Source organism: Eptesicus fuscus, chromosome 4 (genome assembly GCF_027574615.1).
Source record: "Eptesicus fuscus isolate TK198812 chromosome 4, DD_ASM_mEF_20220401, whole genome shotgun sequence".
Classification (NCBI taxonomy): Eukaryota; Metazoa; Chordata; class Mammalia; order Chiroptera; family Vespertilionidae; genus Eptesicus; species Eptesicus fuscus.
In genome coordinates, this window is record NC_072476.1 from 88,476,768 (window position 1) to 88,502,678 (window position 25,911).

A 25,911-nucleotide genomic window follows, 5' to 3' on the forward strand; every position below is an offset into this window, starting at 1 on the left:
TCTTAACAGAAAGAGAAAAATGCTTCCAAGGATAGGTTTTTGATCATCTTTTTTATAGCTCACTTGGAGTCCTTCACCTCTGCCCAACGTTTCTCACTTGGTTTATAATTCTCCTCTCCTGATCAGTCTTTGCCCCTTGACTTGCTGTCTTATGATGATACATCAAAACATCTCCTCTTTACAAGTCAGTGAACCACATTAAGGAAACATCGAATGGCTAGTAAGTCGTTTCCCCAATTCTTCCAAATTAGCCTCAAGAATCAGATTTCCCTTCCTGATTGCCCCATGCTCTCTAACTCTAAGAAATCCCTCTAGAAGAGCAACACCAGGCCCCTAACCCCAGTTCTTATCTGGCCCACCACTGCTCCCCGTCAGCTGGAAAAGGTCCTAATTAGGAAAAGCAAAGAACCAGATAAAGCCCCAAACAAGGTTCTCACAAAGGAAAAGACTGGAATCTTCTCTGGGTCCCAGGGGCCACCTCAACCATGTTCTTTACAAAAGCTATGCTACTCTCCAGCTGGCATGTCTCAGTGGTTGAGCAATGAGCTATGAATCAGAAGATCACAGATCGATTCCCGGTCAGGGCATATGCCCAGGTTGCAGCTCGATCCCCAGTGTGGGGTGTGCAGGAGGCAGCTGACCAATGGTTCTCTCTCATTATTGATGTTTCTATCTCTTTCTCCCTCTCCCTACCTCTCTGAAACCAATAAAATATATATATATAGAAAAGCCATGCTATTTACAAATGGTGCCATACAGAGCGCATACCAACACCACCCCAAGAAGTGAATAGTTTAACCCATTTATAGATACATGTCTCGGGGGGAAAGGGCATGAAGGGGCACCAGCCCTGGAATTACTTTCAGTTTTCACATAGAATAATTGGGATTGCAAGTGAGAGACTGGGAATAAAACTCAGAGAGGGAATCAGGGTAGCCAGCAAGATCTGACAAGACATGGATGCTCCCTGAGTGGGCTGGTTAGGAAAAAAAGAATGACATTAGTGAGATCAGGAAAGAGTTGTTCACGTATCAAGGTGAGGGGGTGGGGAGGGAGAGGACACTTTGAACGACCTGAATCACAAGGAACATAATTAAAAACAGCCATGGTGGTAAAGACGTAACTAATGTCATTACTATTTAGAACTTCCACCATACTATTAGTATTATCATCACTTTCAATGAATTATCACTTCATTTTCCATGAGGAAGGTAAGATCATTATCATACTCCATAGAGGAAAACATGTGATGAGAAGAATGTAGGAATGTCTAGGGACCCAGGTTTCTGGCCTTCTGGTCCAGGGTACCTTCTGTGCCTAGCTGATAGTTGTTGCTCTATTAGGAACCAACTGGACCCTGGCCAGGAAGCTGCTTTCAGACTCATCTTGAAATGTCCAGAAGGATGTGCTGGAATTTGGGATGGGGCTGTGTTAGGTGAGCAGCCCAGTGGGAAGAGGGAGGCGTGGGGTTGGATCTCGGCTCTTCTTTGCCAACCTGGATTCTCCTGTCTATAACTGGGGAGAGTGACAGTTACCTCGCAGAGGTGCTGTAAGCTGTCAATGAGCTGGCGCGTGTAGAGTGCTGGCACAAGACTGCGATATGCGTAAACGTTATTATTAACAGTGACTCTAATTGCAGGTTCAGGAATCTAACTTGTGTAGGGGAGCTCAAACATATGCAAATCCCCACTAAAATAGGGATGAAATGAATGAGAACTGGTGGCTTTTCAAAGCTACCAAAAAGCTTGGTGAGTTATATGTTGTTGTTTTTAAGTGACTAGAGAGAGTTACAAACTAATAATAGTTCGCATCTGTCGATTGCTTGCAGTGTGCAAGCCGAGGTGATAAGCCTTCACTGCATATCCTCATTTAATTCCCTGTCATCTCATGAGTTAGGGATTGTCCTTCTTTTCTCCATTTTACAGAGAGGGAAACCTTGGCTTAGAGGGATTAAGAAATTGCCCAACGTTGCACATTTCCTAAGTGGCAGGATCAGGTAGCCCAACCAAACCATTCTTCTAGGGGTGTGTGAGTGTGTGTGTATGTGAGTCTGTATATGTGTGAGTTTTGCACGTGAATTCAGAAGAAAATACACCAAATATGAGCAGTGATCACCTTGGGGTGATGGGATTACAGGTGATGCTCACTTTCTCCTTTATGCCTTACTGAATAGAGTATGTACTGCTTTATCATTTAAAATATTTCCCACTTTGATAGAAAATACTAGCTTTAAAAAATAAATGAGGCTTCAAATATATAATGAAAATGACCACTCCTTGGAAGCATTTGGTGGGGTGTGTGTGGGGGGGGTGTGTGCAAATAGCCATGGCATTTTCAAGGTCCACTGCAATTAAACGTTCAAGTTTTCATTTCAATCAAAGAAACCTTCAGAATAAAATGAAGCTTCTTGAAAATAAAAATTAGATTTCCTCCTGCCACCTGAAAGCTCAGGTTCCATTAGCTCTGTGTTTTGGGCAGAAGATCTGAGTTCTAAATCTTAAATCTGCTTATGATTTGAACATCAACATTAATCCAAAGATTTTTTTCCAATTATTTGCTCTCTAACACCACAATGAGTCCTTAAAAATTTGTTTTGTTTTACTCCCTTTCCCCTTTGCACAACTATTTATTACTTGCGAGGAAACTCCTTTCTTCTATGGCCATTAGTAAAGAAGATAAAATGATGAAAGATCACCAAACAAACATTAGTCATACTGTTTACTCTGAACTCTGAAGTCTCCTTCAAGGAGAAGAGCGATGATAAATTAAGATTCCGTGTCCCCTGTAAACAGAGTGAGTCTTCAAAGATGACCTCAGTGCGGGGATAAAGGAATTGAAAGCAAATCGAAGGAACTAAAAAATGATGACCTTTCCCTGTTTTTCTACCTTAGGGAACAATGCATGAGGAGCATGAGAGAGCCTCCTGCCCTCCAGGACCAGGCCCCTGTGTCTTCCTGGTGAGAGCTCTGAGGGGGCCCCCAGATCATGGGAATTGGAGGGTGGGAGGGAGCTGTGCTCAGAAACCAACAGGGAGGCTGGGGGAGGCAGAGGCCATGTCCTCCCTTCCCTCCCATTAGAGATTGCTCGGAAGAAGAGATTACCCGTAAGAGGCTCTCCTGTGAGCAAGTGGTTTGGAGCTCAACTAAGCAAAGGGTCCAGGTTGAGTTAGTTCACAGACCTCACCACTTGGGAGGCCCACACCTGGAATTATCTGGCTGGGCCCTGGCTGTAACTTGAAGGTGGCAGGGAGCTCTTATAGCCACCTTTACATGGACACGAGATCACTAAATTAAGGGAAAACCAAGGACTGGGAAGACAATAGAGACGCCTTGTTGTTTTAGGAAACTCCCCTGCACATTTGCATGGCTTTTTACCTGTTGGAATTTTGGTCATTTTCTTTTTTCTTTTATTGATTTTTTTACAGAGAGGAAGGGAGAGGGATAGAGAGTTAGAAACATTGATGAGAGAGAAACATCAATCAGCTGCCTCGTGCACACCCACTACTGGGGATGTGCCCGAAACCAAGGTACATGTCCTTGACCGGACTCGAACCTGGGACCTTTCAGTCCGCAGGCCGACGCTCTATCCACTGAGCCAAACTGGTTAGGGCTGGTCATTTTCTTTACCAAAGTAGAAAAGTGGGATTTGCGAGCAGAGTCTTCCAGACTATGATTCCAGAGAGCTGGGATGCTGGCTAATGGAGACACATGCTCACTCACGCCAGGCTCTCTGGGTAGCATTTCCAGTTCCACAGGTTTCCAGTTTAAAATATGCCTGGGGTCCATCAAGTCTGGAAACATGGAGTATCATTTTTACTACTGTTTTGTTTATTTACAGATTGAAGACCTTGACAGAATTTTGTGTATTTTACCTAAGTTTCCAGAATTAACAGACGCCATATATTCTCACTCATTCTTTCATTTTATTTTTCAGCTCTTCTTTCTACTTCCGTAGCCTCCCTCATTTTATTCTGAGTCACTGTTTCAGTCAGGGGCTAAGCAGAGAAGCAGAACCACTAGGACTAGCATATAATGATAGACCTGACCTCACACAAGTGGGAGCCAGATAAAGCGTCAAACGGTGAACATAGGCTGTTGCTTGTCTGTCTGGGGTGGGGCCCCAATGTCAGGAAGGCAAGTGACCGGGACGGAAATACATAAGTGAGGGAGAGCCAGGGCCAGGGGAAAGTGTAAGAATGAGCTGGAGCCCAAGAAGAAGGACTGGGGCCATCTCCCACCCCAGCTTCCACTTGCATGGTTTTGCTGACCGGCAGCAGGAGCTGACGTCCTTCACCATGGATCTGAACACACTCTGGCCTGAGGGTCAGGGGAGCTGAGGGAGAGCACCCGGGAGGAACTGGGATGCCACTCCAAACATGAATTACCAGAGAATGATGCCCAGTGCCCTATACCAACCTTCGGAATCCGGGCCACGCACACACACAGCTGCTGTTTCACTTACAAATTCCAAAGCTTGCAAATCTTGTGCACAGGCTTCCTGCAGCCTCCACACACACGCAGCACTTGCAAGGACGACTTGGGAAACGAAGCTCAAGCTGAGTTAGTTCTGTCAACCCAAAGCAAGCCCACCACAGCCTCCACCTCACACTCCGGTCCTCAGGGCAGGGGCCCCAGAGGGAGACCCCAGAGTGAGGCTGTGCACATTTGATCTCCAGCATATAGGGCAGGGACCTGCAAACCCTCTCTGTAAAGGATCAGAGGATACGTATTTCAGGGTTTGCGGGCTACATCTGGTCTCTGCCTCATTCTCTTTATAACCTTTACAAATGTAAAATCCATTCTCAGGGGGCAGACAGGAGTTTGCTGTTTCCTGGGAAGAAGGCCCCAGCCCCAGATGGGGAGGCTCTTTCTGGGGACCTAGAGGGAGTCCCTTCAACCTAGGGGCTTGGACCCTCTCACCTGCAGAATGAGTGTTTCGGAATAGTTCGGCATCAAGAATGCACACCAAAGACATAGTGAGTCTGAATTTTGAGGGGCGGGGTCCCAGCATGTGAATTCTGTTTGTAATTTCAATATAGATTCTTATTGGAATATATATTACAATATAGGTGATTATTATTACAATATATTCTTATTACTGAGAATCAACTTAAGTATACCTTTCCTCTTCTTTCAAAAGTGAGTCGATATACATGATTTATTTTTTAAAAGACTAACATATTAAAAAAGATTTTTACCCTTTATTGATTTTTAGAGAGAGAGGAAGGGAGAGAGAGAGAGACAGAAACGTTGATGAGAGTGAAACATCATCAATTGGTTGCCTCCCACACGTCTCCTAGTGGGGATTGAGCCTGCAACTTGGGCATGTGCTCAGACCGGGAATCAAACCAGTGACATCTTAGTTCCTGGGTCAACGCTCAACTGCTGAGCCACACTGGCTGGGTAAGACTAATAACTTTGAAATTGATTTGAGAGAGAGAGAGAGAGAGAGAGAGAGAGGGGGGAGAGAGAGAGAGAGAGAGAGATATGAGAGAGAAACATTGATCAGTTGCCTCCTATACACATCCCTACCAGGGATCGAACCCATAACCTGGGTATGTGCCCTGACTGGGAATCAAACCAGTGAATCTTCAGTGCTTGAGACAACCCTCAACCAACTAAGCTATACCAGCCAGGGCCATGATTTATTTTAATAGTCTTGGATAGATGAGATCCCCTTCAAACAGACTTTCTGGAGGTGATCATAAAAGCCTTTGTCTATACCTCCACACTTATCAGTAGAGCACCACCGTGATAGGAGAGATTTTAAGAGAAAGGATTTAGGTTGAGTTGTGAAAATTTGCATGAATCATGTTTGTTTGTTTGTTCTTGCAAAAGCAATAAACTTGTTTATAGATAAAAGACTGGAAAAAGCTTACTCAAATACCACCAGCTTGCTATTTTTTATAAGGATCCTTTTCAATCTATTTCAAAACATATAAAATATGGTAAAGTGGGAAACACCAACACACACTGTCTTTTCGCAAACACAGCAACTTAAAAAGCATATAACCTATTATACTTCTATTTATTTTCAGGTGGACAGTTATAGAAATTCCAAATCTGGATCCACTAGGGTTGAACACTATATTCTCAATGACTGATGCTTCTGCCAGAAATAATGGGGCTGGTGCAGGACCAGTCACAGAAGATACACAAACCCAAGACCCTCATTTTAAGAAGGAACATTTATTTTACTCAGCAAACATTTATTGAGCTTTCATTATGTGTTATGTGCTGTTCTGGTTAGAGATACCAACCCAACCCAAGACCACGAGGCTCTGATTTTTTCCCTGTGCCATGATAAAATGTTAACCATCAGCTTTAGCAATCACTGAAGGGTAAGAGGACCTACTTTCTGTAACTGTCCCTAGATGAACTCTTCATTCTTGGTCAGCAAGGAAGGGTTCCTGAGGCTAAAAGGCAAACTTTTAGAAACTTTAAGTAGAGAGAAGCTCATCGTGGAGAAGAAAGGTGGAGAAGATAGTTGAGGGATATTAATATGCAATGGTCTCACATGATAACAATCAAATCAGTGATGCCCACACATCAGTGACCAGCATTCTCCTGCATTGCCCTTGCATTGTGCAAATTAGAAGGAGTCAAGCATAGAAATACTCTGAATTGTTTTGCTCTAGATCATAACACACAGAGTGTTCTTTCTTAGCCTCAAAGAGAGTTGAGTTCACCTGCCTGGGCTATTACAGTTATAAAATATCAGCTGACATTTCTGAAAAGCAAATATTCTGAAGAGTTCTGGTTTGTTCCCTTTTGACCACTCCTTACTTACAGCAACTAGTAACAGAATGTAATGAATCTCTTAAAGATGTATTTCCCAATCACAAAACTTTCTTTTTCTCCACAAGCTGAGGTACCCACCATCTTTTACATTTGAAATATCAAGGTGAAAAAAATCACCAGAGATAAGGACCACAAAATGTTCTGGGACCAGAAAGATATGCACAAAGATGTCACCATTAAGCCACATCTATGTGTTGTTGTTAATCCTCACCCAAGGATATTTTCCCATTGATTTTTAGAGAGAGTGGAAAGGAGAGGGTAGAGAAAGAGAGGGAGAAACACTGATGTGCGACACATCGATTGGTTGCCTCCCGTAGGGATAGAGCCTGAAACTGAGGTACATGCCCTTGACCAGAATTGAACCTGGGACCCTTCAGTCTGCAGGGCGACGCTCTGGTCACTGAGCCAAACCAGCTAGGGCTAGGCCACATCTTAGAGCCACTTCTCTGCCTTCTATTTCTGTTGCATAGTCCAAAAAAACTTTTGGAGGATGTCCATAAATTCAAGAAACTCTTTGTCATTTCATCTTTAAGCTGATACCTTGTTGTTATAAAATCAGCTGTGTTAAACTGCAGGAACCCTGCAGAAGCTCTTTATTGTTTTTGTTTTGCTAAAAAAGGTCTATTACTTTAAAATGGAGAGTATAAGCATGTCCTAGTCCATATCTTAAAACTTGGGAATTGGTGGTTAGCTAGCAATGGGGTGGGAAATGGGGGGTGGTCAGTTGCTCCAATGGGGTACATTCTGCTCCAGACCTGGAGACCCCAGGAGTCAAGGGGAAGAAGAAGCCTTTTTCAGGTGTTTTGCCCCTATTGACAACAAATTCTTGCCTCCAGAATTGTGCAAAAATAAGTGTTTTTTTTTTTTCTTTAAGCCATCCAGTCTGTGGTACTTGGAAGTCCTAGTGAACACACACATTTTTTTTTTAAGGCTTAACATTATTCTATTGCATGTATATGCTACATTTTGTTTATTCATCCATTCATCAATGGACATTGGGTTGTTCCCACCTTTTGGCTATTATAAATAATGCTGCTACAAACATTGGTGTACGAATATATGTTAGAGTCCCTGCTTTCAGTTTTTTTTGGATCTGTACCTTAGAAGTGAAATCGTGGGGTCATATGGTAATTCTAATTTTTAAACATAATTTTATCATTTGGAGGAACCACCATACTTTTTGCACTTTTTGAAATATATAGGTCAGACATTCTCTTTTTTTGAAAAAAATATTTTTATTAATTTCAGAGAGAGGGAGAGAGATAGAAACATCAATGATGAGAATTATCAATCGGCTGCCTCCTGCATGCCCCCTACTGGGGATCCATCCCGAAATCTGGGCATGTGCCCTGACTGGGAATCAAACTGACCTCCTAGTTCATAGGCTGACACTCAACCACTGAGCCACACTGGCCGGGCATGCACTTTTTTACTCACATTCATAAAGAAGAGATGTGAAAAAACATGTATGTACATATATTGGTTTGGATTCTGGAAAATTTTACCTCTGTTCTCTTTTAAAGCACTCTTGTGTTCTACTATGATGAAAACTTCCTTATAAAGACAGAATTGCTTTTAATCATTTTTATGAGTTATTTCAAGAAAAGTCCTTTATCTTTGCCCAACCTTTTCTCTCAGCTCACAGGTTTTCTCACCCCTTGGTTATTCTTTATACCATTAAATTCAACCACATTGACCCCTTTTCACTTCCCAAGCAATTACTCTTAAATGTTCTTATCACTGTGACTTAGTACATCTTGTTTCAATCTCCATCAGAACATCTCCTTTTCCACTGGCTAATGATCCATGACAATGAAAAACACTAAAAGGGAGCTGGGTCCCCACACCTCATAAATTGTCCCAAGGAAGGTCTTCATCCCCCTTGCTTTCCCACTGGGGGAATTACTCAAGAGGAGCAACTTTGGATATAAATACTGAGTCTGAATTAGCTGGAAAAAACCTTGGAAAAGCAAAGAAATTTGCATGAATAGATAATGCTTCTTTCTCCCAAAGGCCTCTGAGGAACTCCCTCAATCTGTACAAATCAGAATGTTTGGATATTGTGCAAAAATCCCATGAAAACCCACCTCATTTTATCCTGAAGAGATTCCAGCTTTCTACATTTATGTTGATGATCAAGTGTATCTGCAAGTCTTGAAAAAAGGGATAGAGGAGAATTATAGCCAATCCTCCAGGGCCTGGTTTAGAGATGGAAGAATGGTTGTGATGATAGAAGAATTTTGGGAGGCAGGAGGAGCTAGACTGAAATAAGTGGGTGCCCTAGATAGGTTAATTAATTTTAAAAGTTAACAATTAAAAGCAATAAATCTAACAAGTAAAATAAAGAAAAAATGATATTAGATTAAATGTATGAAGGGAGTGGTTTTGGGGGAAATTTTAATAATTATAGTCAAACAGAGAGTTGGAAAAAACCATGATGGTAGCTAGACAGGCAAATTATCTTGTAATAATAATACTTTATTTTGATTGGGGCATGTTAATAACTGGAAAGGGTATGAGGGAGGGTTCTTTGGTACTAGTAAAATTCTGTTGCTTGATTTAGGTTATAGTTAATATAAAAATTCACTAGCTGAACACTTACGATTTGTGCCTTTTTCTTTATGTATGTTATGCATTTTTAACCCTCACCTGAGTATGTTTTTATTGATTTTTAGAGAGAGTGAGAGAGAGAGAGAGACATCAATCGGTTGTCTCCTGTACACACTCTGACCAGGGATCAAACCCGCCACCTCCATATGTGCCCTGACCAGGAATCCAACCCAAAACTTTCTGGTATACAGGACGATACTCCAACCAACTGAGTCACCTAGCCAGGGCATATCCTATATAATAAAGAGCTAATATGCTTATTAGACTGAACAGCCGAATGACCATCTGGCCATCCTTCTGGACAACCGTCCAGATGACCTTCGGGATGAAGCCAGGCTCCGAGGGCCAGCCGAGGCTGTGAAAGGCTGTGAGGGCCAGCCGGGGTTGCGAGGGCTGGCTGGGGCTGCGAGGGGCTGCGAGGGCCGAGCCCCTTGCACAAATTTCATGCATCATGCCTCTAGTGTTATCTATATATATAAAAAGCCAGCAACCAGAACACCATAACAACCGGTCGCTATGATGCCCACTGCAGCTAGCGAACCGGCCAATGGAGGGGGCGCTGCCAGCCAACCTCCCACAGCCCCTCCCCCCAGCCGGCCTTGCCCCTGATTGCCCCCACCACCCCAAAAGGAGGTGAAACTGGTGGCCAACCTCCTGCGGCCCCTCCCCCAGCCGGCCCCACACCTGATGGGCCCCACCACCCCAATTGACCCATGGCCCCTTCCCCCAGCCAGCTCTGACCCCGATCAACCCCCCACTCTGATCAGGGGCAGGGCTGGTCAGCCAACCATCCATAGCTCCTTCCCCAGGCCACTGGCTGCCGATCAGCCCCTCAACCCCATTTGGGGGTGGGGCCGGCTGGCCCACCACCCCTAGCCCCTCCCCATGGCTGTCCCCACCCCCAACTGGCCCCCCACCCCAATCAGGGGTGGGGCCCACTGGCCAATCGCCCATGGCCCCTCACCCCAGCCAGCCCGGCCCTGATTGGGCCCCAATTGGGGTGGGCTGGTTGGCCAACCTCCCGCCATCTCCTCCTCCCGACAGGCCTGGTCCCGATCTGCTGATTGGGGCCAGGCAAGCTGGACCCCACTCATGCACGAATTTGTGCACTGGGCCTCTAGTGTATATTATATATTTTTAAAAGTTTATTGGAGGATACTTCTGGAATGATAGAATGAGGACTTCCAAAAATCCATTCCTTCATAAAAGCAACAAGAACACTGGAAAAAAATGATCAAAAGCAACTTTTTCAGAACTCTGGAAATTAACTAAAGGCTTGAAGTAGTCTAAAAAGCACTTATTCAAGAAAAATGGCTGGAGTTTAGTGGCATTCTAACTTACACTATTACTATCCCTGTCTCCCCAACTCCACATGGCCTTGAAAACCAACAGCCTCACAACTATAAACAAGTAGCCTAACTGTCACTGGGTCCAAACAAGTTTGGAGGTTCTCAAAAACCCTACTCCCACTGAACTCAGTATTTGTCCTGTCTGGTAGCTTTCTGAAAAGCTCCATTTTCAGGACTTACCTTTATTTGATTTGATTCAGAGCTGACTCTGCAAGAACAGCCCAATCCCTATGTAACTTGTTGAAAACAATCAGTGACAACTGTTTAACATCTTCAGCTACCTAAGAAAATATTTGCAAATCATATATTCAATAAGGGACTTGTATTTAGAATATATAAAGAACTTTTACAACTACAACAACAAAAGTAACTGACATAATCTTAAAATGTGTAACAAATCTAAATAGACATTTTCCAAAGCTACACAAGTAGCCAAAAGCACATGAAAAGATGCTCAACATCATTGGTCATCAGGAAATGCAAATCAAAACCACAGTGAAATACCACATCACATTTACTGGATGGCTGTAGTAATAAATAAAGATAATAAGTGTTGGTGAGAATGTAGAGAAATTAGAACCGTCATAAACTGGGGTGGGAAAGTAAAATGGTACAGCCCTTTTGGAACATAGTTTGGCAGTTCCTCAAAAAGTTATGCATAGAGTTACCATATGACCATCAGTTCTATTCCTAGGCATACACCCAAGAGAAATGAAAACATATGTCCACACAAAAACTTGTACACCAATGTTCACATTACTTGTATTAGTAAAAAAGTGAAGCCCTAGCCGGTTTGGCTCAGTGGATAGAGCATCAGCCTGTGGACTGAAAGGTTCTAGGTTTGATTCCAGTCAAGGCACATGCCCCGGTGGTGGGCTTGATCCCCAGTAGGGGGCGTGCAGGAGGCAGCCGATCAATGATTCTCTCTCATCGTTGATATTTCTATCTTTCTCTTCCTCACCCTGCCTCTCTGAAATCAATTAAAAAAATATATTTTTTAAAAAGTGAAAATGACCCAAATGTCTATCAAATGATGGATGGTTAAACAAATGTGGTATATCCATATTATGGAATACTATTTGGCAATTTCTGAAACATGCTACAACATAGGTAAACACTGAAAGCATTATGCTAAGTGAAAGAAGCCAGTCATAAAAACCTTCATATTGAAATGTCTAGAATGGTCTGATCTCTCTAGTCAGAAAGTAGATTAGAGGTTGCCAGGGACTAGGAGAAGGGGCAAATGGGGAATGACTGGTGATGGGTATGGGGCTTCTTTTTGGAAGGATGGCCAGGATGGAAGTTTATAGAATTATTACTGTACACTCCTTGCCAGGGAATAGGTATGCTGTCTATTTAGGGTGAAGGTGCTCTCTATTGGGACAGACATTCTATGTGTGATATGGTTATGAACTGACAGAGCATCCTAGCAAAAAGAACTAAGGTCTTGGAGGCAGGTAAACCTGGGCTCAATTCCAGACTCTGTTCCTTCGCAGGTATGTTTACCTAATCTTTCTCAGCCTAAATTTCCTCATCTCTAAATGGACAAAATACTTAGCTTTTACACCATAAGGTTGTAAGAATTAACTGAGAAACTGTAATGTACATGGTTCACATGGATATTTGATAAATAATCTAATTGTTAACATCTAATCAATAGGTTTTTCAAACATCTTGTAAAAAAAATGTAGATGGGCCAGTAGTTGTTTTCAGACCTCCCAGAAGGCCCTGACAAGGTCTGAAACCTCACTCCTACCCTCCCAACTTGGTGGCACTGAGCTGGCTAGAGAAAAGCAATAACTCCTCGCCCTTCCACAGCTCCCACTCCTTAGCAGCCACCAGCCTGACTGGAAACATAATTACCTGGAGAAACAGGTATGAGACAGGAAATACCTCACTGCTAGGAGAGAAGAGGAAAATAAGTAATTTATACCCATGTCAACCAAACACATTTCCCCCTTACATTGCCATATTTAATTCTTTTTTTTAAAAATATATTTTATTGATTTTTTACAGAGAGGAAGAGAGAGGGATAGAGAGTTAGAAACATCGATGGGAGAGAAACATCGATCAGCTGCCTCTTGCACACCCTCTACTGGGGATGTGCCCGCAACCAAGGTACATGCCCTTGACCGGAATCGAACCTGGGACCTTTCAGTCCGCAGACTGACGCTGTATCCACTGAGCCAAACCGGTTTCGGTGCCATATTTAATTCTTTGCTTTTCCAATTTAAAAGGAGTGCATGCCCATAAGAAAGTAAATTGTGTCCAAGTACAAAAAGTAGAGAAGGGCCGACAGAATTTGAACTGGTTCCCATCCCAATGAGCTGTATCTTCATTACAAGAGGAAAAAAGTAAAAAGCTTTCATTTTGTTTGACATCTGTAGAAGAAACAAGTTACAATGCTAGGGAATAATCTACAATTGCTGGGGAAATTTGTGATTAAGATATAATTTATGTAAAGCAATCAGCATAGTGGCTAGAACATTGTTTATTCCAAACATCCTTTTCTTAACAGCTCTCTCCCTACAGGGTGCACCAGTGTGGAATAAACTTAACTGAATAGTGCCCTCCAGAGGTCACTGGGAATTCAATTGTGCTGACAATTGAAAGTCGAAAAAGACGAGAGACACACAATTTAATTTTTTTTTACGTGATGTGAGTCAGCACTCAAATTTGGTGTTCTAGGACTCAGTAGGACCTCACTGATTTGCCACCCACCAGCAGCCTTTGACCAGAACTTACTTGTTTTTAAAAATATATATATTTTTTTATTGATTTCAGAGAGGAAGGGAGAGGGAGAGAGAGATAGAAACATCAATGAGAGAAAATCATTGATCGGCTGCCTCCTGCACTCCCACTAGTGATCAAGCCCACAACCCGGGCATGCGCCCTTGACTGGAATTGAAACTGGGACCCTTCAGTCTGCAGGCCGACACTCGATCCACCGAGCTAAACCAGTCAGGGCTGGCCAGAACTTACTTGTTTGCAAGGGATACTTTACGAGGACATGGAAATCTCGAGGAAACAAGTCCGGTTAGGTGCCGTGGGAACTAGGGCTGGGAACCACAGGCCCCCGAGCCCCTGAAAGCTGTTGTCCAGTCCCTCTGTCTCTTGGGACACTGTCTCTCAGTCCTGCTCCTCCCTGCATGTCCTCTCTGTGTTCTTCTAAGGGGACCAGCTTCCTCTTGATGTCTGCCCTCTGTAACTTTAGGCATGTGGCTCTGGCTCTCTGGACATGATTCCCGACCTTTCAGCTCATCTCAAGCAGCTCTGAAGCTTGGTCTCTCGCTGGCCTGATTCCAAATTCCCAGGAGACAAAACTGATCACCAGTCCAGTCCACTGGCCGGATTTAGTTTATCCACCCCTGGTGGATGGCCGGTGGGTGGAGGTAGAGATGTGTGGGAGTGTAGAGGGAGGAAGCTAGGGTCAGGGTCACATGGTACAAATTTAGCACATATAGAACATACAGAACTGTGGGAAGCACTTCAAAGAGTCTGTTTTATTAATAGCAATAAGCCAATATTTATAGTTTGCCATGTACCATGAACTCTATTAAAGAGTTTCCTAACCATCTTTCCATTTAATCCTCATAACCTGATTATCATGTCTCACCTTCAGAGGTAACTAACTGCTGATAACAATGGTTGTGTTTCTCCTAGTAATTAATCTGATGCATTTTATTCCCATTTTAAAAATGAGGGAACCAAGATTTAGAGAAGCTGAGCCAAGATTTAAGCCAAGGCAGTTTGATTCTAAACCGGCCTGTTAACCATCAGCCCTCCCTGACCCAGCGCAGTCCCTGGGGCAAGGTAAACAATGGTGCTGCAGAAGAGACACCAGATCTGGTCTTATTTTCAGGGAGTTCATAATATGATCACAGGAGACAAGATTTCCTGTGAAATGCTAGTAAGTGACAGGAGAAGACTAACGTACTAAATTTCGTGCTGACATTGTATTCATTTTCTGCGGCTGTGTAAGAGATTACCACCAGTGTAGAGGCTTTGGAGCTTCTAGGAGCTCCCGGTTCTGTAGGTCAGATGTACAGCACCACCAGGCATGGCTCGCTGCTTAGTGTTTCTTAAGACTGACATCAAGCCTGGCTCGTGTGGCTCAGTGGTTGAGCAATGACCTATGAACCAGATCATGGTTGGATTCCCGGTCAGGGCACATGCCTGGGTTTCGGGCTGGTACTCAATAGGGGGCTTGCCAGAGGCGGCTGATCAATAATTCTCTCTCTTCATTGATGTTTCTATCTCTTCCTACCTCTCCCTCCTATCTGGAATCAATAAAAATATGTTAAAAAAGAAAGATTGATATCAAGGGGTTGGCTGGGGCTGGCGGACCTATTCCACGCTCACTGGTTGTTGTCAAGGTCAGTTCTTTGCTGTGTTAGGGCTGAGCTTCCCATTTTCCTGCCAGATGTCAACTCGAGTCTGCTCTCAATTCCTGGAGGTTGCAGCTTTCCATCACCAGCTCACAATGTGGATGTCGGCTTTCCTCCAGGCCAGCTGGATCCTGTGCCCCTGACCGCCCCTTCTGCTACCAGCCAGAGAAAACAACACTGCCTTTAAAGGGCTCATGTGGTTAGGTCAGGCCCACCCAGACAATCTCTCTTTCTTAAAGTCAACTGTGTCTGATGACATAGCCTGATCCTGGGGGAAATTTGACACGTTCACAGTCCTGGGGTTATGAGGACCTGTACAAGGTGGGAATCCTGGTGACCACACCCATGGAAATAGATGGTGTGTGTGTGGGGGTCAGAGCTGTTCTCAGGAGGGAGAGAAGAAAAGATTTCATGGAAGGGGATTTGAACTGGGCCTTGAAGGATGGACCACACCAGAAAAGACAGTGTTCCCCTGCAATCGCCTCAGAAACTCAACTCCAGGACTCAAGATAATTTGGAAAATTAATGGGTAAGAATTTCAAATAATATTAGAAGAAATTTCAGCACTGACATGGAGGAGGGAGCTAGAACTCTGAGAAGTTACAACATGATCAAAATACTGATGATGCGCATAACAATAGACATAGAAGAACAAAAATAGAACACCCCGAGATAGAAATGTATGTATGTGAGTGTGTATGTATCACAATAAAGCAAGCCTCAAAAATTAATTAAGGAAAATTAGTTATTAATAAATGGTGTTTGGATAATTACATAGCAACTTGGTGGGATGGGAGCTAAGAGGGTGAAAATGGGGGACATCTGTAATACTGTCAGCAATAAAAACATTTAGAGATATATTATCCACTATACTACATCAAAATAAATGCCAGCTACATTAAAATTTTTGAGTTTTATAGATCAATTTAAAATATAATCATGAAAATTGGTAGAAGAGTGTTTTTAGGTATGAGAAGATGCCCATCAGTTAGTGACCAATTAAATAAATCATGTTGGAACCCTGGGTGTGTTAATAAGAATGAGAGAAATGAAGTATTTTTCTGATTTGAAACAGCCTCTAAGATAGGTTTTTAAGTTATTTTTAAAGTTAAGATGCATAATGGTGTGAATAGTGTGTTACTATCTGTGTAAAAGAGAAATTACACATAGAACTTGATAATGCTTAGAGAATTCTTGGAAAGATACCCCTACACTTAGTGGCAGATTGGGGCCCTGCAGTGCAGTTGGTGGTAGTGACTAGAGAATGGGGTCTGAATTGAGGAGACATATCAGTCACTGTCCTTCTGTCATATTCGAATGCTTTGCCACGTGCATGCATTACTTTCCAATAAAAATAATTGTTAAGAAAGGTAGTCTAAGATATACATATTGCAGATGAACATAGATGAGATGCAATTAAGCCTGTTGCATTAGCACAGTAGGTCCTTGGGTTACGTCGGAGATCCGTTCCTACGGCACGACTAACGTGATTTTTGCCATAAGTTGGAACCCACCTACATAAGCACCTACATCACTCACATGGAGCACATACACAAGAGTAATGAAGTGAAACAGTAAAAAAAAATTAAAAGAAAGATAACAATTCCTGATCTTTACTTGTGGTAAATAAATAATAAGAAACATAAAGCACATATGTACATACATCGAAATGACAGAACTTGCCTGCTCACCCCCAACTCCCCACCCTGCCAGCCTTCTTGCCCCCAACTGCCCCCCTGCTCACCCCCAACTGCCCTCCCCTGCTGGCCTGATTGCCCCCAACTGCCCTCCCCTGCTGGCCTGATTGCCCCTAACCACCTCTGCCTCGGCCCTGCCACCATGGCTTTGTTATTAGCATATTACCATTTTATTAGTATAGATGGGAGATGGCGATGTAACCACGAAATGATGTACCTCGAGTCCGACGTAACCCGAGGACTGCCTGTATAGTGGTTTGCATGGTCATAGATTAGATCTTAACATAGAAAAATTAAATTGAGAATTAGTGTAGTAGAACTGCAAGCCATTCTTTCCTTTAAAATGCTATTTTCAATGTTGTTGTAATGTTGCCACTGAAATAAATTAAGATTAGTGTGCGGGTTGGGCCTGGGTGCCTGAGGAATAAACTAATAGCTTTATAAAATGTTGCTCTGGAATAAATAAGTAGAAGAATAATGAGCCAAGAAGCGCTCACTAAATGACCCAGGGAGCGGGCAGCTAGCGACAGGAGTGAGAGGAGGGAGCCAATGTGTCTGTGTTTGGTAGGACGGCCGGGCAGGACACTCCACGGTGGGAACTCGGGGGCCACCTGGAAAACACGTGAGGAGGAACCGAAAGAGCTTAGGAAGAAGGTCCAGCTAGCAGAGGCCAAGGACACCAGCCCTATGGAGAGCCTGTAGCGGGCACAGGGCTGATGAGAAATATCTAGACCCCCAGAATCTCAAATGAGACATTTTTTTAGGGAGATATTGATGACTACTCTAAAAATGTTAATTTCTCATTCCTCTCAGAAAAAAAAAAAAAAGTGAGCATGCACCTCCAATATATGTACATTTATTTATGCCTGTATGCACCATTGCACTATATAGTGTATGCATTATAAAATATATGAAAAAGGTATTTAAAATAGCTATACTTAACCTGAAGTGCTTTAATAAAAAATAATACTCAGTGAATATTATTTTTAGGAAAAGCTATGTTGTTAAATATACATCAAGGTTTTTAAAAACTTGGTTTAAGACTTTGGGATGTAATACTACATAAGTATGATTTAAAGTTCGAAATACATGGATGTTGGTCTTAGGGTTGCCATAGCTAAAGACATCTCACAAGGATAGGTGGATCCAAATGGAAGAAGCTTATCAGTGGCAGCATTCAATCAACCATAATACATAGTATTTATTTTCCAACTCCATCCACCGCTTGCGCAAGGTTTTGGTTGAAATTTTGTGTTAACTTTCAACTTGGTTGAGTTTTTCTAGAGAAGGCATTGAAATGTACTGTCTTTTAAAATGATTTTTAACGTATAAATTATCAAAAATTCTTTGGAAGATTTAAAAATTAGAAAATTTGGTCCTCAAGTTTCCAAATATTACTGAGAAACCTTTTGTTGGCAAACAGCACATTTGTAAAAATAAAAAAAAAAAAAGTCATATACATATGGGAACATTTCCAAAAGTCTGTTTTGAAAATGCCCTTTCAATAGCATGAGTTTCTTTCAAATAGTAATCACCTTCTTATTTGTTGTTACATCATCTTTACCTGGGAGACACAGGTTATGTATGCTGTGTTTTTCTTGATGACCTCCAGAAAGCAGGTCGCTAAAAACCACTTGTTTTCATACACAAGGTGGACAAAGGAAACACTTCTCTTTCAGTAGAAGGAAAAAGTGCACTCACCCTCTAAGTTCGATTCCTCTGCTAAGTGCTGGGTTTCAAGATAAACATCAGACCTTCAAACAGTAAGCATTTTCATGATCATGTCCCATCTTACTACATAGTAAAAATTCTACTAATTTTTTTAATCCTTACCCGAGGGTATGTTTATTGATTTTAGAGAGAGAGGAAAGGGCAGAGAAACAGTGATGAGAGAAACATTGATAGGTTGCTTCCTGTACACACCCCGACCAGGGATCAAACCTGCAACCTAGGTATGTGCCCTGACTGGGGAAGCAAACACGAAACCTTTCGGTGTACAGGACGATGCTCCAATCAACTGAGTCACCTGGCCAGGGCTCTACTAATTGTAAAGGCCTTATTTTTATAAAATTAACCATACTGATGACATTCTTTAGTATTTTTGGCATTTCTGTCTTTAGTTTCTTTGCTGCATTATCTTTCCTTGGGCCAATACGGTGAATCAATTTCATGTTTGGGCTACTTCTGTAAACTACTCTGAATTCTTTTTTATTCTAGTCAGAGCAGCTGTTATCTTATATAATTTTCCACTAAAGCATTCTTTTAAGTAGCCAAGTCACTGACTTTTGAAAATATATCTGTTCTGGTATCTCTTTCCTTTAGTGACTCACAAGTAGGTAGGTGTTCGGTTGCATTATTGAAACAGAATTAAGCAGTGGCCCTGGCTGACATGAAGTTGTTCTGTAAGGTGTGCTTATGAACTAATGACTTAGTGATCAAATTGGGTAGTACTTTGTGCATTATGTGGATTTTAAAAGTTTTTTTTTTTATTATGCATTGTATCAAATCTACCACTGTATGACTGGAAATTGAGACTTCATGTAGTTTTTATATGTTGTAATATTTCTTCAAATAAATCATTCCTATAAATAAAGAAAAGTCCTCAGCCCAGCCAGCATGGCCCAGTGGTTGAGCATTGACTTATGAACCAGAAGGTCACGGTTTTATTCCTGGTCAGGGCACATGCCTAGGTAAGGGGCTCAGTCTCCAGTGTAGGGCATGCAGGAGGCAGCCGATCAATGATTCTCTTCTCTCTCATCATTGATGTTTCTATCTCTATCTCCCTCTCTGAAATTTAAAAGAAAAAAAAAAAGTCCTCAGTTAACATCATCCACAGGTCCTCGGACTTTAAGTGAAATGATGTGTAATAAAACCAATTTAACCAGAGGCTAATGGATGTAATAGGAGGTAAGTTGCTCTGGCATCTCATCAATGTTATAATGAAATGACTTTGAAGGAAACAACGTTGTTCAAGGACCTGCTGTACCCTTATTTGGAACATGTGAGAAGCAGCAGTACTTTCCTCCAATTTCCTAGCAAACCTCCCACACTGCATGCTGTTTCTTTAAAATTCCAACAATGTTTCTATGCATCTTCTAGCAGAATTTGCCAACAAAATTGGGCATTTTATTTTGTAGCTATATAGTTTTCCATGCATCATTTTAGCTGTTTTCACCACAGGAGGAAGAATGAGTGATTTCCTAATGGTATGATTTTTTTGCCTTAAGCAATTAAGTAAAAAAAATTCCCAATAGGCTCTTAAATATTTAATTTAGTAAAATTCTGGCCTAGATTTAGTATTGCATAATTTTAAACCTTTGCCAAACATTTAAAACTATTTGTATTCATGTTCCGAAAGGTTAGATTTTATTTTCTTTTTTAATTGATTGATTTTAGAGAGAGAGGAAGGGGGGAGAGAAACATTGTTGTTCCACTTATATATACATTCATAGGTTGACTCTGTATGTGTCCTGACCCAGAACCAAACCCAAAACCTTGGCATATCTAGGCTTATGGTGAGGTTTCTCTTTAATGTTAGAGGCTGGAAATGCATATTTCACATAGTCTCTTCATAGCTTCAAACTTTATTGTTTTGTCTGACCTCTTGTCAATCTGAAAAGATTGTCATCATCTTACCTCATAATATGGCTGAGCACACATCAGTAGTAAGAAAAGGGTCAACCCAGCCATTTTCTTAAGGTTTGCTTATCTATAACAATAAAAGCGTAATATGCAGAACAACCAAAATGGTGGAACAACTGAACAACCGAACAACCGGTTGCTATGATGTGCGCTGACCAGCAGGGGGTGCGCACGGAACATGGTGGGCTTCGGCGGCAGAGCGCAAAACTTGGTGGGCGTTGGCTGAGGCAGGATGTTAAAGCATATGAGCGGGGGTGCCAGACCTCAGGGCACCGATCGCTGTCATCGGGCAAGCCTCTGGTGGTTACTGAAAATTCTTTGCTCCTGCACACTGCAGTCCCACCCAGCGCTTGTACCTGTTGCTGGCACCAGCCTCACTCCCACCCGCTGCTGGCGCCAGAGCTGCCACTTGTACCCGCTGCCAGCGCCCGGCACCGGCCCTGATCGCTCCACCTCCCCCTGCTCCTGAGGAGCGACTGAGGCCGGCAGCTGCCTCTTGCACACACCGCCAGCAATGGCCCCACTTGCACCTGCTGCTGGCGCCTAGCACTGGTCCTGATTGCCCCTGAAAGCTTCTCTACCTCCCCCTGTTCCTGAGGGGTGATTGGGGCAGCAGCTGCTGCTCACACCCACTGACAGCGCCGGCCCCAATCTCTCCAAGCCATCAGTGGGTGCGAGCGGGGCTAGCACTGTCAGCATATGGAGCGGCAGTGGTGGGAGTGGGGCTGCCGACAAACAGGGGACCAGGGGCCATGGTGGGAGAGGCCGGGCGGGGGCACAGAGGATGGGCCGAGACCCACCCTTGTGCCCACCGATGCCTCGCGGCTCACAGTTCCTCTCAAGGTGCACAAATTCGTGCACTGGGCCCCTAGTTAATATATAATTAATATTATTAATGCAATAATATATTGATCCTCTTTTATTCCCCTCAAGAATTTTAGTTTATCTGTCCATTTGGTAAAGATCGATTTAGTTAAAATGAAAGAACTTAATCCATAAACCTACTTCACTGAGTAAGGCCACATGAAGTAAGTAAAACACTAACCAGTGAGGGGCCTTGGTGGGTGGCCCTTCTTCCTGTAGGACACATCACATACCATACAGGGCATGGGGCACTCTGACATACAGAGTAAGGACACCAGTGTTGATCCATAACTAAAATATTAGTCAAGCTGGCCAGCTGGTGTGGCTCAGTGGTTGAGTGTCTGCCCATGAACCAAGAGGTCACTGGTTAGATTCCTGGTCAGGGCACTGGTTGCAGGCTCGATCTCCAGTAGGGGGCGTGCAGGAGGCAGCCAATCAATGCTTCTCTCTCATTGACCTTTCTATCTACCTCTCTCCTTCCCTCTCTCTCTAAAATAAATAAAAACGTATTTAAAATATTAGTCAAACTCAATTTCCTAATTTTTTTTTAAGATTAAAAAATGTCTTGGATGCTAATAATTTTCCCCCCTTACCTTCTGTATCTTTTTGGGCTTCCTACTTGGACAACGAACTTTCTAGAGCAGCAATTTTTAATACGTGTGCCACAGGAATTTTTGAAACATGCAATACCTGACTACATAGTCAGGGGCACTGACCTCTTTTCCTTTAGATTGTCAAATAAAAAAATGACAACAGCCAACACAACAATAGCCATCCGGTGTGAATGAATCAAAATTATACCTCTTTTTTGTCAGATCAGCAAATACTACAATATATTTTTTGGTGAGCTGCAGAATTTTAGCAATTGCTTTATGTGTGCCATGAGATGGAAAAGGTTGAAAATCACTGTTCTAGAGCATGAACCATTTCCTTTGGCTGCCATTTAAGTCCTCCCTGCCCATTCTGCTGGGTCAGACGAGGACTTCACAGGAATGGACATCTTGACGAATAAAACCCTCGAGTCAGGGAAAGTCCTCAAGACTTGCCACGCAACTGGACAGAGACCTGTACTTCATGGAGCTTGAATTGTTAAAAAGGACACCACTTCCCTTCCCCCTGTAATAGCTCAGGCCTCCTTCAGGGATATTTGTGAAAACATATCTGTGATCCCCAAATCAAAAAGTTTCTTAATAAACCCCAGCCCATTGAAATGGAATAGCCTTCAAGTTCAGCCTAAAGGGCTGAGCAAACATATTTCAGCTATGGAAACAGCACAGCCCTCCATCTCCCTTACAGCCCCCAAAAAAGCAATGGCTAAATTTAAGTCCAAAAGACATTGTAAGCGATAGAGCCGTCCTTTCTCTGGTGAAGAAGGAGCCCTGAATAAGGTAACTGTGGGATGAGTCAGCTACTAGACCACTGCTGACCACCCTGTACCCAGGTTTCTGTGGCTGAGAGATAAAAAAAAAACAAACCAGAGATTCACATTTTTGAGGGTTGCTCTGTACATTTCTACATTGCTAAACCCTGTCATCCAAAAAAGCCACCAGTAGTCACACCTCCATTACCATTTTATATATAGTATTGCTGAAACTCACACCCTCAAAATCTTTGGCGGAGGATCATGTTTCAAAGAAGAGTCCCGTGAAGGAATCTATATAACTGTTTAAAACCCATTGTAAATTGCATGAGAGATATACCCACGTATACATACTTCTGACCCGAAAATAACAGATTTTATGCTCCTCTAGGAGGAGGCAGCAACCCTTGGTCAAATACCAAAAGACAGGAATTCAAGTATTTTAACCTCTGTGATGGCCAACAGGTTCATTGGGGACAGCTGGGCCAGCCCGTGTGGTTATCTGCCTCTGCTTCAGAAGACAGATAGGGGTGAGGGCCGGCACTTGGAACTCAATGGCCTTTTGGGAAAGAAAAATTCAAAAGTCATTCGAGGGCATCTGGTCCGCAAAACAAGAGAGTAAAAATGCTTAGCACTTAATTTAACACCTGGACATAAAAAAAAAAAAAATTGAAATAGAAGTCAAGATTCCTGAAAATGGTCCAGGAGTGCCCCCAGAGAGAAGGGTATGAAGTCAGGCCCGTAACGCTATAATCACATTAAGATGCTTTAATCTTTTTTCTTTTTATGGTTTACAATTACAATTCACAAAAGCAGTGCGAAAAGTTCCAAAGCAAGTGTCTGAAGTGGGATATTTGTGTTTTGCCTCGTCCAAGGCTGGTCAGTCACCAGCGATGGCTCTGATGGGGGGACCGGAGGTGAGGCAAGTCACTGGGATGAAATTAAAGAGCATCTGTGGATGGAGCTCTACAACCTCAACCCCGTTTAAATCCTGGAAAGTGGCTCTTGTTATGTAATCTCTTCCCTCCTAGGACGAGTGGACCCTGAGGAGCCACTCCGGAAGTGGCTCTGGACATCGCTTGCAGGCTGGCACTGAGGGTGTGCCAACGTGGTCACATTTCTGAAAGAATGCGCCCATTGGCCAGCATAGGGTTTGATATTGCTTGGGTACTCACACTTTTTTTTTTTTTTTTTAGAGAGAATGGAAGGTAGGGGAGAGACACACAGAGAGAAACATTGATGTGAGAGAGACACATTGATTGGTTGCCTCCCGCATGTGCTCCGACCAGGGCCAGGGATCAGGCCTGCAACCAAGGCACATGCCTTGACTGGGAATCAAACCAGGGACCCTTCAGTCCTCAAGTCAATGCTCTATCCACTGAACCAAACTGGCTAGGGCAACTCACACTTTCTTAAGGCCTTCTGATTCCAGAGGCCTGAGTTGGACTGGGGCAGTTGGAACTTCCCTCCACCATCCATCACGAAGATCTTAGCATGGTGGGTTTACCAGACTAACCACTCATTTGTCTATAGGGGACCTGAAGGCTGTGAGCGTCAGGAGAGATGCCCTTGGGGGGAATCGGGATGGGGCACCTCCTGAGGCCATGATGAGGACACCAGGCACCCAGAGGAGGGGGATGGTGCCTGAGTGACTTCCTGCTCAGGGATGGCTGAGGTGTTGCCATTCTAGGAGACCTCTGAAGGCGGAACCCATCATCCTAACAGCACAGTTGAGAAACCCATACAGCCTAATGGGAGATAAACTTGACTCAAGCTCCCAGCACTTTCCCGAACTATGCTCAGCTTCAACCACAAGAGGGCAGACGTCGGCGGCAGATCCTCTGAAGAGCAAGCTCCCTCTGTCCATGCCAAGGGCCATCGGCTACATGTTTAGCTGCTATTAGATAAACTGTTGTTGAGGAGAAACGATCTAGATGTCATCACCATTCATTTAGAGCCTGGCTATAGAAAAATATGTAGAGAACATGTAGAAAATCTTGATTTTTCTATTTGTTTTTACTGTCAACAGTATGTTGTTAAGAAAATACACAAACTATCCTAATTTCATTGGTTACTGTTTGTAGTGTTGAAGAAAAACTTTTAAAATTGGAGTCAGAGGCCCTGAATTCTAGTCCTCACTCTATTTTTAAAAAAGATAACTGGACCCTGGGAAACCACCTGCTGGAACCTCAGTTTCCTCCTCAGGACAATGAGAAGACAGGACTGGGATGAACTCTGGGATACCATCCAGAAACGAAGGCACGAAATGCAATCGCAGTGGGGAGAGCAGGCTGAGCAGCATGCAGTGGGCACATACGTAAGGTCTGCACGCTTCGTTTGCACAGCACACTTGGGGAATGGGCTGTTCCACATGATGAGTTTTCCAGATAATTGAATTTTAAATGCTGAAACTGGTTTTCCTTTAACCTTTTGTAATGGAAATCCTCCTAAAGTGTATTACATGCTTCTCTGGCCTCTTACACATCATTTAACCTTTCCTGACTATCTCCAGGTCACCATGATGACCACTTCTTACTATAACTACATGCAAATGACCGGAAATGGGGTAGCCCTTCAACAGTGACAGCAAGACCTCCCCGCTGAAGAGAGCGCTGGTGCCTTTGGGCATATGCAGGTAGGCAGGACCCTCCTGCTAAATGGCCCCAGAGACCATATTAAAAAGCTATAATTGGCCATCCTTCCTTTCTTCCATCTTCTACCTCACCACCTGCAGTCATTTCTCCAAGTAACACCTTCTAGCAGCCTCTTGACACTGGGTTTAAAATCTGCTATAACCTAGACAAAACTCAAGGTTGCCATGGGTAACCAGGGCCTGAGCTTGTAACAACCCTAAATTTAATTTTACACACAATTTAAAGCCAGTGGGTACTGTGCTGAAGGTTGCTTCTGGCCAGGGCTGATCTTCAGCTAGTCCACCCAGTATGAAATGCTTCTAGACCAGTTGGCCAATCACCCTGAGCCCCCGGGCCCTCCAGCCAGCCCAGAAACCGGTTCTTGCATGTGCTGACATTCTTTCCAATTGGCTAGTACCCACGCCATACTGGTTGCTCAATATTGGAACATCAGCCTGGTTTCTGGGTTGAAGATTATCCTCTCCTGCTCAGTAAATTGCCGGGGTTTGAAGCTCTTCTCTGTCCCTCAAACTCAAAGGCCTTTTCTCCATTACATTGCCAACCAGGT